General features: G+C 32.8%; 3 long non-coding RNA genes across 3 annotated transcripts in view; 1 reads left to right on the top strand and 2 right to left on the bottom strand.

Moving 5' to 3' along the window:
• The window catches only part of LOC126470426 (uncharacterized), a 34,951-nt gene extending 21,702 nt beyond the window's left edge, over positions 1–13,249 (bottom strand). The window contains exon 1 of the long non-coding RNA XR_007586183.1: positions 13,133–13,249. This is a non-coding gene — a long non-coding RNA (uncharacterized LOC126470426). The remainder of the gene's footprint in view (positions 1–13,132) is intronic.
• LOC126470422 (uncharacterized) overlaps positions 1–13,391 on the top strand; it is a 35,243-nt gene extending 21,852 nt beyond the window's left edge. Inside the window, exon 2 of the long non-coding RNA XR_007586180.1 lies at positions 12,996–13,391. This is a non-coding gene — a long non-coding RNA (uncharacterized LOC126470422). The remainder of the gene's footprint in view (positions 1–12,995) is intronic.
• Positions 1–15,156, bottom strand: part of LOC126470425 (uncharacterized) — a 103,746-nt gene that overhangs the window by 74,866 nt on the left and 13,724 nt on the right. The window lies entirely within an intron of this gene.

Raw genomic sequence — 15,156 nt, 5'->3', positions numbered from 1 at the left:
GCCCATTCTTTTGTAGGGATTATTGAAAGTCAGATTGCGTTGCACTAACGAAATATTGTGTGTCAGTTTAAGCACAGTCATTTGTAATTGTTCAAAAGGGGACGTTTCAGAAGTATAAAGTACCAATATCCTTATGGTTTGTTGAGAATAATCATTTTTGCGGTAAGATGGCGGAATTTAAGGTGGTAGACTGTAAATCTACTTATGAGATGTTTCTCTCTTACCATGCTTTAGGCCTTATATTCAATTATGATTCAAGACTGCAATTCTAGAGGTGCAAAATTTTACTAAGGCCTAAAAGATTATTCTTTTAATTATAACTTTGAAGGTTATTAGTTTGGTTAACTTAAGTCCTTAGTATAATGAGATTAAGGTTGATGTTGAGATTAATCCTATTGTTGAAATTATTACTGTTATAGGAAGAATAATTCTTGATTTTTGAGACTTTATTTTTATAGATCATGAATTTTCTGTGTATGACATAATTAGGGCTGAGAATCTAACACGTATATAATAATAAAGTGTAATTGTAGTTAATACAACCATAATTGTCATAATAGTTGTTATGTTATTTTCTATCAATGATTGTATTACAATTCATTTTGGTTGAAATCCAAGGAGTGGTGGTAAACCACCTAGGGATAAAAGAGATAAAAATATTATGAATTTAATTTCAGTTTTTATATTTCTGGCTGAATAAATTTGGTTTATAAATAATAGATTTATTTGCTTAAATAATAAGTCCATAATTAATCTTAATAGTGAGTAAATAATAAAGTATAGTTCTCAAATGATTTCTCTAACTGTTAGGGATCTGATTATTCACCCTAAATGTCTAATTGAGGAATATGCTAGAAGTTGTCTTAGAGATGTTTGATTTAAACCACCTATTGCCCCAATAATAATTCTTAGAATGATAATTGTTCAAATGAGAGTTCTTAGTTGAATACAATAAGATAATACCATTATTGGGGCAATTTTTTGCCATGTTATTAGTGTTAAACAGTTATTTCATCTTGAAGCTCCTATTACTTCTGGAAATCATAAATGAAAGGATGCAGCCCCGATCTTTAATAATAATCTAGATGTAATTATTATTGATCGAATAAATTCTGTTTCTCATCCTATTGGATACTTTATTTGAATCAGCAAAATTGAAAATAATAGTATTGTCGATGCTACTGCTTGGACAATAAAATATTTAATTGATGATTCATTTATTATTATATTTTTATTTCTTGTTAGGAGTGGAATAAATGAAAGTAAGTTGATCTCAAGTCCTATTCAAACCCTAAATCAGGAGTTTGATGAAATTGACAGGATCGTTCCTATCATTAATGTTGATAGGAGGAGAAGTTTTGTAGAGTTGTTGGTCATTAAAAAGGAGAGGATTGATACCTCTATAAATGGGGTATGAACCCATTAGCTTGTTTAGCTTACCTTTTTACATTAAGGTGTATGATGCACGTTAGTTTTTGATATTAAAGGAGGTAGTTTAATTCTGTCTTATGTAATTTTTAATGCAGGTAATTTTATTTACTTGATTTACCCTATCAGGGTAAACCTTGGGGCAGGCACTTCATTTATATTTAATATAAAAATTAAAAATTTTTTTAAACTTTGTTTATGTATTATTTTGGTTATTTCTAATTAATTTATCTCGGTTAGGATAATTTGAATATATATTATATAAAATAAATAATTTATATTAATATATTACATTTAATTAAATTTAAATAACTATAATGTAATTTTATGATTATTAAATGATTATTTTAATACATTTATTTACCTAGGATTATAGCTACTTATGTTTCTAGCTTAAAATAAGTTATTATATTATAAATTATATAATAATATGTAAATTAATATTAAATATTATTATTATAGGATATAATATATATAATCAATATTATTAAATGTAAAATTTTATATTAATATAAATAATTATATTAATTATAATAATATAATTTAATATACCTTCTATAATCAGATTATTTAATTAATTAATATTTAAGTTAACTTAATATCAAGTTAATTTTATATTAATACCATATTACATTAATTTACATAATTATATAAAATATATTTATTATATTATTTAATCTTTCTTTGTTATTAGTGGAAAGAAAGATTAAATAAGAAAGTTTATAATACATTTATTGGTATACATGTTCCATATAAATCTTTATTTATATATAATAGAGATGTTGTTGTCATTCGAGGGTGTGTTTCTTTTTTTTTAGTCATTTTTTGTGTTTTTTTTTGTTTAAATATTTGAATCTTTTATGTTTTCTTATTTTTATAAATTTTTAAATTTCTTATTTTGTTTCCAAAAGTTTTATTCTTGCTTATTTATTCACTTTTTCTTTCTATTATATGTAAGTTTTGTTAAACTAAATGTTCTATTTTGCAGTAATTTGATTTAACTATCAAGTGATTTTGGATTTAGCAATTGATTTAGTATCGGCATAATTCGTGCAAGCAGCCGCGGTTATACGATTGATACAAGTGAATATTATTGGTTAAAACAGTTGTTTATATTTTTAGGGTTAAAATATAAATTTGTAAGGTGAAATGTTAAATTTTATTTATAGCTCTTTTTATGAATCTGTGAAATTTGAATAATAAACTAGGATTAGATACCCTATTATTTTAAATGTTGAAACACGTATGTAACATAGCAGCGATGGCGAGGCATTGTAGCATCTGTGACCAGAGAGTTTGCGCTTGACCGCGCGAGTGTTGCGAGCGGTTCTCAGTCTGTTAGTAGTCGTTGCGAGTCTGTAGCTCTGTGTAGTCGTGCAGAGCAGTACGCTAATAGTCGTCATGCAGAGCGGTCGGTCAGTAGTAGCAGCCCAGTGCGGTTGTGTGATGTAGGCGGTCGGCAACACTGGTCAAGATGCTGAATAAGGTACACTGTTAATTAATATAATCATTAGACAATGTAAAACTTATTTATTGTAATCAATCTCTAACAAGTCCCCCAATAATAATTTTGATTTCAAAAGCATTTTTTCAAAAATTTAATTTTTTATTGAACTAAAGATTTCGTTGCACTTCCCATTTCATTCCACTTCTTTTGAAGAAAAATTTCAGTAAATTCACAAAAAAAGGAATATTATTATTTGCAATGCAGTTCCTCCAAGCCGTGCGCAGATATAAGAGCAGAAATTTGACATCCAGTTATTCTGAGGTAAGACTTTAATTCTGATTGTTTTACACAGGGCCAAAGACCGATTTTTCGGTTTAATTGAATTTTCTTGTCACTGAATGGACTTTAAATTTTTTGGTGAAGAATTTATATTTGAGTCAGATTGCGAATTTCACATTTTTGTTGCCATTGTCAGTACATTTCATTGTGGGCAGGTTACGCATAGAGCAATGTCCATTAGCATTCTTAAATAATATTGTCATTCATGTAAATTTTTGTGGGGAGGTTACACTCGGCTCCCATTTCTATTAAGTATTGTCATTCTTTTTTCTTGTAAGATTTTGTGTGGAGGTTACACTTGGCGACACCCAGTCCAGGATCGTATTTCGTTGAGAGTCTTTTGAGCCACAGTCAGATATCTGCTCTTATTTGCTTAGATATAATTAGGATTTGGCGCAACGCTTTTACTAATCTTGTGACTTTCTTTCTACAGGTCAACGGCAATTCGTTGCTCTGTTGTATTTGTGTGTTGCTTTTGCATTGTGCTTATTTATTTTCTGAAAAATTGTGACTATTGTAAAAATGCCGCGAAAGACTGTGAATAGTGTATCGCGAGGTATTTTGAATGAAATTACCGACTTAAACAGCGTGACCGATAGTAATTATGACACGCAGTGTGATGATGACAATCCTGCGTTCACTAACAATCAGTGCATTACAACCATTAATGATGACTTTTGTCTTAATGATGAACAAACGAACTCGGTTATGTCCTCTGTTGATTTGACGACAATCGATGACGCGGGACGCTCTATTGTAATGAGCGCTGCCCAGCTTAACACACCCGATTTGGAAAACTCAAGTAACGAACAGACAAATTTGTCTAATGAAAATGAACAGGATACTGAAAGTACGGCGGATTTATTTAATTCCGAAATAGTGACTGACAGTGTACGTCCGACTGATAAACCTTTCTGTAAATTACAGAATGACCAAATGGTCACACAAAACGAGAAAATTCCAGATCCACCACTAAACAGCACAGAGAATATAAACGCTAGTTTTGACTTGGTACGAATTATGAGAAGTTTGCTACAACAGCAAAGTGAGAAAATAGACAACAGTAGTAAAGATCTCAAACAACAATTTAGTGAACAGAGCGAAAATTTTAGACAACTCAGAGAACAGGTCAAACAACAGAACGAAAAACTTGACAATAATGCCGAAGATCTCAAACAACTTAGGGAACAGAACAAACAAGATAATGAAAATCTCAAACAACACTTAAATGAAAAATTAGACGACAATTCGAGACAGCTTAGTGAACAAATTAGAGCCGTTGCTGCGCAGTGCCATGACACTAAGGAACAGTTGCGCGTGGAAATTGAGACTTGTTCACAAAAAAATAGCGAAGAAATAAAGTCTGTTGCGCAAGAATTAAGGGAAATGCAGACAGCCGCAACAGAAACACTCAGAGACGAAATTAGCGGAGTCGCTAAACAATGCTCTGAAAAAGCTACACAATTACGGGAAGAGTTTAAAGCCATGACGGTAGAATTTTCGCGCACAGTGGACGCAAAGATAGACGCGAAATTCGAACAGCAGAACACTCAGATTAACGAGCGCTTTAATCAGCACATACAGAACAGTGATACGCGTTTCCGCAAATTTATTCAGGATCAAAATAAAGTCAAACGTCAGGTTATGGAAACAATCACTGCACAAAGACAAGAGGACAAACGTAAAATGTTCGCGAAAGCGAAGACGTATGTAGACAATAATATTACTACAGTGTCCGACAAAATTAATACCATAGAACAGTTGAACGCGGAATTAAGGGATGAAATTTCTGATCTTAAATCAAAAACAGACACACACACAGTAAATATTCAAACAGTGACAGATAGATTCGAACAATTACATCTAACACAGGATTGCGATGTCATCAAAGCTGATGTCAAAAAACTGAGCGAAACTACGCGTAAGTTGCAAAAACAGATTAATGCGTCCGATTCTAAAACCGATGATCAGGCAAAAATACTGACAGAAAAATATGATGAATTGGCCAGTCGTATTGATGCTATCGAAAGTGCTAATGACAATAAATCAGACGATACTGCACCGGTTTCATTTAACCAAACACCTGAATTTCAAAATTTACAGCAGACAATTAATGAGACCGATTCATCTAACAATACGTTACGTAGGAAGTTGTCAAATTTACAACAAGAAGTAACAGAGATCAAAAACATTTCAGTTAATAACATACCGCAACAGACGCCACTTTATGAACATGTGTCAGACTCACGCAGCGCGTATAATTTGGGTAATCTACAGAGATTACGGGACTTAGATTCCGAACAACCACAGTTCAATAGATACTCTTACGATCCTGAACCTGTTGCATCACACAGAGATGATAATTTCGATTACAAACATTTTCTGTCAGTGAGAAAGTTTAAAGTTTTTAAAAACGATAGAACGCAGATTCACCCACTGGATTGGATTCAACAGTTTAGCTTTGCTCTTCCACCGACTTGGCCTGTAACACATCAACTTGAATTTATTTGCAGTTTTTTGGAAGGCGAACCGGCAACTCGTATGAGACCAATCGCGAGACAGTGTTACTCGGTAGAGGAATTTCAGAATGCTTTTCTGTCAGCGTACTGGTCGAAGACGACACAGCGCAGAATTAAAGATCAACTAATTAGTTTGCCAAACTATGAAAACTCAAATTTTCCCAGTGTAACGCAATTTTTTGAGCACATGGTACAACAAAACCAGTACCTAAGTGAACCGTACAGTGAATCCGCACTGATACATTTATGCATTTCCAAATTACCACGGTCATTACGAGTGTCACTCCTAACAGGTCAGCAAAAAGAAAACATTTCAGCATTCAGAGATCTTTTACAGCTCTTGGAAGTACAGCAATCTGATTATTCTTTTGTAAACAAAAACTTTTTGAGTAACAACCAAGGTCAACAACCGTACTGCAATTATGATCAGGGACGTAATTCCAATCGGAAAGATAACAGACGTTTTAGGAACGACAACTACCAAAACTTTAATAACAGACAGAATTCAGATTATCAATATCGTCAAAATTTTCAGCAACAGGAAACACATTTTGGTAACAATAGACGTTTTCCACCACAACAGTATGAAAGTCAGCCGGTTGGAATACATAACCAACAATGTAATGCACAAGGTCAACCAGGCTTTAATGTTCCGCCGCGTGCACGTGTAGTACCAGATCCAACAAATAGTAACGCACAGCAACAAGGAAACAATTACCTACAGAGAAGACAGTATTTCAATGCCTATTGTAATGCACCGTATAGGAATGACTATCACGACAGACGTAAAAACGATGAGCAGAATTATCAGCGTACATATAATAACAGTCGGTCTCACCAGCAACAAAATAATCAACAAGGACCTATTCTCATGAATGAACCCGACAGTAGGTACCATCCAGAACGTAATACGTCTGGAAGAAGTAATAGGACAGTTCAAATAGTCGAAATGCCACAACATCCTCCTAATAATAATAACGCGTCAGATAGAATCTGACTAGATACTGCACAGATCGCATCTTCCAATAATACAAGCACTACTTTAGACACGCAAAATGTTGTTCATGAAAATGTAATTACTTTTGACGACATCAGAGACACTCTTTTACAGGAAAGACCAGTTATTCAGAAAACCATTTCACATCCTGTTATCGAAATTAAAATTGGTTCATCGAAATTCTCAGCAGTAATTGATTCCGGATCACCGATATCAGTAATAAATGAGGAGACTTTCAATGAGTGCAACAAAGAGAATACCTATCCGACATTACCTTTAGGCAAAACAAAAGTAAAAGGAGCAGTACCGAGTAAAGGAGTAGACGTTAAATTACAGACGCATTTATCATTTTGTATCGCAGGTCACACGTTTCACTCTAATTTTTGGATTGTGCCTTTATTGACAACAGACGTTATTTTAGGTACGAATTTTCTGGTATAACACGACGCAGTCATTGATTTTCAGAATTCTTATTTAATGTTAAAGGATGAAAATGTACAACTTGCTTTAGAATTTCAGCACTCATTATCTGCGGAAGAACAAACAATCAACCGCACAGAGGTCATTTCCGCAACACGTGACATAGACTGTAATCCCACATTGTTAACGGATACGTACGTACACAACTATAATACTCCAGACGAAATGGACTACGACGTAATACAAATGATTTCCGATAAAGTTAGACAAAGCAGTGCAACTACAGACGACGAACGAACGCAATTACACAAAATTCTTTTACAGCAAGCTCCAGTTTTTGACAACATTCCTGGTACTATGTCCGGCTTTATGTATGAATTTCAAGTCAAACCGCACGACACATTTATAGCAAAGCATTATCCTATTCCATACATTCACAGAGAACAGGTTAAAAAAGAATTGCAGGATATGCTCGACCAAGGAATTATAGAACCAGCAGTTAGTCCGTACATAAACCCGCTACATATTGTTAAGAAAAAAGATGGCTCACTTCGCCTTGTACTTGATTCACGTCACATTAATGACATTATTATTAACGAAACAGATCGACCACAGACACTAGAGGAACTTTTACAGAAATTTCATGGTACAGCTATTTATTCTACACTAGATTTGAAATCGGGATTTTGGCAAATTCAACTTCATCCGAACTGCAGAAAATATACAGCTTTTCTCTGTTTCGGCGACTGTTATCAATTTTGCAAACTACCGTTCGGCTTAACTATTTCTTCTGCAGCTTTTATTCGCGGTTTGAACACTATACTTCCGACAGAACTTAAAGACAGAATTACGACGTATGTAGACGACATTCTTATCGCAGAAGCTAATTGGTCTGAACACAATCTGATTCTTGAACAACTGTTACAAACTTTTCATGCACAAGGACTTACAGTTAATCTTAGTAAATCGCACTTTGGCAAAACTTCCATAAAATTTCTTGGACACGTAATTTCAGCAGAAGGCATTGCACCTGATCCGGAAAAACTTCAAGCTCTACGTGACATTACCGTTCCTACGACGAAGAAGCAATTACGCAGTTTTTTGGGCTTAATTAACTTTTTTCGTAAATTTATTCACCATTCTGCTTTAGACACGCCTAGGCTATGCCAATTAACAGGTAAAAACAGTATTTGGTCTTGGGATAAGCAAGCACACTCTGAATTCATGAACCTGAAACATGCTTTGTTGAATGCACCACTATTATCGCACCCAGATCTTACTAGAAATTTTTCCATTGCCACCGACAGTTCTAACACCGCTTTAGGCGTACATATTTTCCAGGAAATTGAAGAAGATGGTTCAACAGTTATTAAAAACATCGCATTTGCAAGCCGCATTCTGTCACCTGCTGAACGAAATTATTCCGTTACAGAATTGGAAACATTATGTGTTGTATGGGCTTTTACGAGATTTCGGCACTTTCTTTATGGCAGACATACCACCGTTTACACAGACCACAGAGCGATACAATTTTTACTCTCGGCTAAATTTACTCACGACAGGTTAAGTAGATGGAAACTTTATTTACAGGAATTTAATTTTACAATAGTTCACATTCCTGGCACACAAAATGTTATAGCAGACGCGCTATCGCGTTCTCTCGGCAACAATCAGCAAGACGTAGCAACCAACTTCTGCAAAACAAATTTCAGTGTCATGTACATTCAGCAAGTTGCATTTGAAAACTTTATTTCATCGTCATTACAGGACATAGCACAAGAACAAAATAAAGACAATGTGTGGAAAGAAATTAAACACCTTTGGCTGGATATGAATAATGTTACGATTAGGAACCACTACACTGTACGCAATGACATTCTGTTTCGCCGCTCTCATCCTGACAGCAACAACTGGTTATTATGCATTCCTGACGAACTGGTTAACAAATTAATTTGGTACACTCATTTAAGCTACGCACATTACGGAGCACGAAAATGTTTTCTTATACTGAGACAGAACTGTTATTTTACTAACATGGAGAAACGTATACGACGAGTTTTAGCGTCTTGTAAAATTTGCCAGAAAGCTAAATCAGACACCACTTCACATATTCCTCCTTTATATCCCATTATACCTGTTAAATTAAGACATATGGCCGCTGTAGATATTTTTGGTCCGATTCCGAGAACTAACAGAGGTTTTTGCTACATCTTTGTCGCTGTTGAGCTCACTTCAAAATTTGTTACTTTCACTCCATTACGCAAAGCTACTGCTAAAACTGTTTCAAATGCATTTGTAAAACATTTTCTATCTCATGTAGGTCATGTAATGAAAGTAATTTCTGACAATGGATCTCAATTTCGTAGTAGCGTATGGACATGCATGTTACGAGCCAGAAACATTTCTCCGATCTATATATCCAAGTACCACGCTTCTTCGAACCCTTGTGAAAGATTAATGAAAGAAATTGGTAAACTGTGCCGAATATACTGCCACAAAAGACATATTGATTGGGACACACACATATTCTCATTCCAAGATGTAATTAATTCCATTCCAAATGAATCCACTATGCTATCTCCGTCTGTTATACTGAAAAATGCTGAACCACCTAACAAAATTAAAGAATTAATAACATTTCCTACATCTCGTCGATTACGACACCACGAAATAATTGACATTGCGCTGAACAACATCAAACGTGCCGCAGAGCGCCGGAGAAGACAGCAAAAACAGGTTTGTACACGCCGTGACTTTCACGTTGGACAGAAGATACTAGTACGTACACACTATTTATCCAGCAAATTAAAAGGTAAGTGCAGTAAATTTGAACTTCTATACGCAGGTCCGTATCGGATTCGCAGCATCCCTCACCCCAATGTTGTACACGTCGAAACTTTGAGAACTAGAAAATCGAAAGGCAATCACCATATCCCAAACATTAAATCGTTTATTGAGTGAAACCACTGTATGATTCAACACACTATGATGCCATTTACTAATGCAATTATTTCACGTGACTAATTACTGATGATTATCGTATTTTTTCTTGGCAAGTGCCCGGCAAGGTAAGGTTAGCAGGTAACTTTTCTTGTCGTTACACATCAGACCGTGCATATTTTTCCAGATGAACTTACGTATTTTATGACTAATTATGCAATGTTAGCTAATGACATGTTAATTTCATTACATTTTTTTTCCATTAAAGTCTTTAATTCTCGCCTCGATACAAGCTGAACACAACGAACGTCACATTTGTCTTTTTTATGTACGATTGTATTCCAGTTTTGTTTATATGCACTGTGAAATAGTTAAGATATAACACACACCAGTCGACTTTGACATTTTGTTTTGTACTCACATTTTGTCTTTGTCTGATATATTTTGTACTTAGTGCGTGTGCACAACGTTTAAATATTCTGTAAGTTGAAGAATTTTGTTAATTAAAGAAAAATTTTGCCGCGCTTGGCAAGTCCAAATGACTCACCATCGCTGCCAAATTTTTGCCCCCCCAGTGGAGGGTTATGAAACACGTATTGAACATAGCAGCGATGGCGAGGCATTGTAGCATCTGTGACCAGAGAGTTTGCGCTTGACCGCGCGAGTGTTGCGAGCGGTTCTCAGTCTGTTAGTAGTCGTTGCGAGTCTGTAGCTCTGTGTAGTTATGCAGAGCAGTACGCTAATAGTCGTCATGCAGAGCGGTCGGTCAGTAGTAGCAGCCCAGTGCGGTTGTGTGATGTAGGCGGTCGGCAACACTGGTCAAGATGCTGAATAAGGTACACTGTTAATTAATATAATCATTAGACAATGTAAAACTTATTTATTGTAATCAATCTCTAACAAGTCCCCCAATAATAATTTTGATTTCAAAAGCATTTTTTCAAAAATTTAATTTTTTTATTGAACTAAAGATTTCGTTGCACTTCCCATTTCATTCCACTTCTTTTGAAGAAAAATTTCAGTAAATTCACAAAAAAAGGAATATTATTATTTCCAATGCAGTTCCTCCAAGCCGTGCACAGAAATAAGAGCAGAAATTTGACATCCAGTTATTCTGAGGTAAGACTTTAATTCTGATTGTTTTACACAGGGCCAAAGACCGATGTTTCGGTTTAATTGAATTTTCTTGTCACTGAATGGACTTTAATTTTTTGGTGAAGAATTTATATTTGAGTCAGAATGCGAATTTCACATTTTTGTTCCCATTGTCAGTACATTTCATTGTTGGACGGTTACGCATAGAGCAATGACCATTAGCATTCTTAAATAATATTGTCATTCATGTAAATTTTTGTGGGGAGGTTACACTCGGCTCCCATTTCTATTAAGTATTGTCATTCATTTTCCTTTTAAAAATTACGGTGGGGAGGTTACAATGTTAATTATATTTACCAGGGTACTATTAGTTAAGGTCTTTAAACCCAAAGAATTTGGCGGTATCTCATTCCATTCAGAGGAACCTACCCCGTGATTGATAATACACGATTTAGTCTACTTAATTTATTTGTTTGTATATCTCCGTTATCAGAGAATCTTTTTAGAGTTATAATTTTCAAGATTTATAATTATAAAATATTTCTGGTCAAGGTGCAGCTTATAGTTAAGAGGAGGTGGGTTACAATAGATTTTTGTTTATAACGGATTTGATGGTGAAATACTATTAATGAAGGTGGATTTGATAGTAATTTAATTTATTTAATTTAACTGATATTGGCTCTGAGGTGTGTACACATCGCCCGTCGCTCTCATTATTGATTATTCTATTTTATTATTTTAATTTAGCTTCAATTTAGATGAGATAAGTCGTAACGTAGTAGATGTACTGGAAAGTGTATCTAGGAAGAGTTTCAAGATATAACTTATTAGTAAAGTGTTTCATTTACACTGAAAATTTTTCTGTGCAAATCAGGATATCTTGATTATTTATTTTATTATATTAATTTTTTGTTTATTTAATTATTTAATAAAAATAATTTTGTCGAATTTTGTCTTAGTATATTTTGTAGAATTGTTTTTTAGATTATAGTTAATTGGTAATGTAATTGTTTTATGAAATATTATTTTAAATTTTTAAAAGTAGATTTTATTTATTGTACCTTTTGTATCAGGGTTTATCAAAATTTTAGTATTTACTTTTATTTGTCTCGATTTGGGTTGATTTATAAATAAATTATAGTTAATGTATCATAATTATTATTAAATTATTTATAGAAATGAGATGTTAATCGTTTCCCAAGATATCTAGGTTCTTAGAAAAAATTTAATTTTTTGAAGTTAATTGTTATTATTTAATTTATTAGGTATAAATATTAACTTATTTATTCTTTAAGGGATAAGCTTTGAAGTTAATAACCTATAATTTGTTTTATAAAATATAATAGTAAGCTTTAAACCAGCTATCTCTAAGATCACGTTTTAGTTCATTATTTTTATTTTAGATTTTATAATTATTTTAGGTTTTTTATTAAGATTATAAATTTAATTTTAAAATTTTTGTAATAATGATAGAATTAGTATATTTAGTTGTATATAATTTTTACCTTGTGAATTTATTATAAAGAACTAGGCAAAATTGGTTTAAGCCTGTTTATCCAAACCATGTCCTCTTGAAAATAGTTTGAGGTCTGGCCTGCTCACTGAGCAGATTTTTAAAGAGCCGCGGTATTTTGACCGTGCAAAGGTAGCATAATCATTAGTGTCTTAATTAGTGGCTGCAATGAATGGCTTGACGAGAAATCAACTGTCTCTTAATAAAATCATGAATTTAACTTTTGAGTCAAAAGGTTTAAATTTATCTTTAGGACGAGAAGAGCCCTATAGAGTTTAACATTTTATTTTTAAATAGTTTTTTGTTTGTCTTTCTATATTTAATGATGATGTTTTGTTGGGGTGACATGAAGAATAAATAAACTCTTCATTATTATATCATTTATTTATGTTTGTTGTTTTGACCCATAATTTACGATCATAAGATTAAGTTACCTTAGGGATAACAGCGTAATTGTTTTTGAGAGCTCATATCGACAAAAGCAGATTGCGACCTCGATGTTGGATTAAGAAAAATTTTGGGTGCAGTAGCCCAGTAATTAGGTCTGTTCGACCTTTAAATTCTTACATGATCTGAGTTCAGACCGGCGTGAGCCAGGTCGGTTTCTATCCTAAGATTATTAATTCATATTAGTACGAAAGGACCATATGTTTGAAATATTTTTTATTTTATTGATTAATACTAATTAAATTACTATTTTGACAGATTAATGTGTTGAATTTAGAACTCATTTATGTAGATTTTTTCTACAAATAGTATTGATACTTTATGATTTATTTATGTTTAATTTGAATTTTCTTTTATCAGTTATTTGTGTTTTAATTAGTGTTGCTTTTTTAACTTTATTAGAGTGTAAGGTTTTAGGTTACATTCAAATTCGAAAGGGTCCAAATAAGGTAGGTTTTGTTGGAATTCCTCAACCCTTTAGTGATGCTATCAAGTTAATTTGTAAGGAACAGCCAATTTCTATTATATCTAATTATTTACTTTATTACTTTCCTCCTGTTTTTAATTTAATAATTTCCTTGGCTGTTTGAGTGATTTTCCCTTACTTAACTTATATGTGTTCTTTTTCTTATGGATTTTGGTTTTTTTATGTTGTACTAGATTAGGTGTTTATACTGTTATAATTGCTGGTTGGTCTTCTAATTCAAATTATTCTTTACTAGGTTCTCTTCGTTCTGTTGCTCAAACAATTTCATATGAAGTTAGTTTGGCTTTAATTTTATTATCTTTAATTTTTTTAATTGGTAATTTTAACATGTTTGATTTTATAAATTATCAGCTTTATTGTTGATTTATTATTATTTCTTTTCCATTAGCTTTAGCTTGTTTTGCTTCTTGTTTAGCTGAGACTAACCGTACTCCTTCTGACTTTGCCGAAGGTGAATCTGAGTTAGTTTCAGGTTTTAATATTGAATATGGTGCAGGTGGTTTTACTTTAATTTTTTTAGCTGAGTATACTAGAATTGTTTTTAAAAGAATATTATTAGCTTTAATTTTTTTAGGTGGTGACTTTTATTCTTTTATATTTTTTATTAAGCTTGCTGTTATATCCTTTGGTTTTATTTGAGTTTGTGGGACATTACCACGTTTTCGTTATGATAAGTTAATGTACTTAGCTTGAAAGAGTTTTTTGCCATTATCTTTAAATTTTTTTATTTTCTTTGTTGGTTTAAAGGTTTTATTTATTTCATTTATTTAGTGTAATTTTTTAAGAAAAGTTAATAGAAGAGTTAAACTTCTAGTTTTATGTTTTCAAAACATATGCTTTTCCTAAGCTAATTAACTTATTATTCCTTAATTAGTTTCTCTCATGCGTTTGCTACATGTACATTAATTAAGAAGTATGTAAAGTAGATAATTGTTAAGATTTGTCCTGTTATAATGTAAGGTTCTTCAACAGGTCGTTTTCCAGTTCACGTTAATAAGCATACAACAACTACTATAATTCAGAATAAAATCTGATTGATATAATAGAATAGAATACCTCGGAATGGTGTTTTATTATAAAATGGTAAAATTATGAAGATTCTAATTGATAAGAATAATGCAATAACACCTCCTAGTTTATTAGGGATTGATCGTAGAATTGTGTATGGAAATAAGAAATATCATTCTGGTTGAATATGAACGGGGGTTACTAATGGGTTGGTTGGTAGAAAATTATCTGGATCTCCCAGGAGGTAAGGATTAATCAAGCACAGTATAATTAATAATGATGTTATTAATACAAATGTAATAGAGTCTTTGAAAGTAAAGTATGGGTGAAATGGGATTTTTTCAATATCTCCATTTAGGCCTAAGGGGTTATTAGACCCTGTTTGGTGGAGGAAGAATAAATGAATTGCTGCCATTGCAGCAATAATAAACGGTAGTACAAAATGGAATGTAAAGAATCGATTTAATGTTGCATTATCAACAGCAAACCCTCCGCATACTCATTGAACTAAATCTG

Source organism: Schistocerca serialis, chromosome 3 (assembly GCF_023864345.2).
Source record: "Schistocerca serialis cubense isolate TAMUIC-IGC-003099 chromosome 3, iqSchSeri2.2, whole genome shotgun sequence".
Lineage (NCBI taxonomy): Eukaryota > Metazoa > Arthropoda > Insecta > Orthoptera > Acrididae > Schistocerca > Schistocerca serialis.
This window is presented reverse-complemented; position numbering and strand designations above follow the sequence as displayed.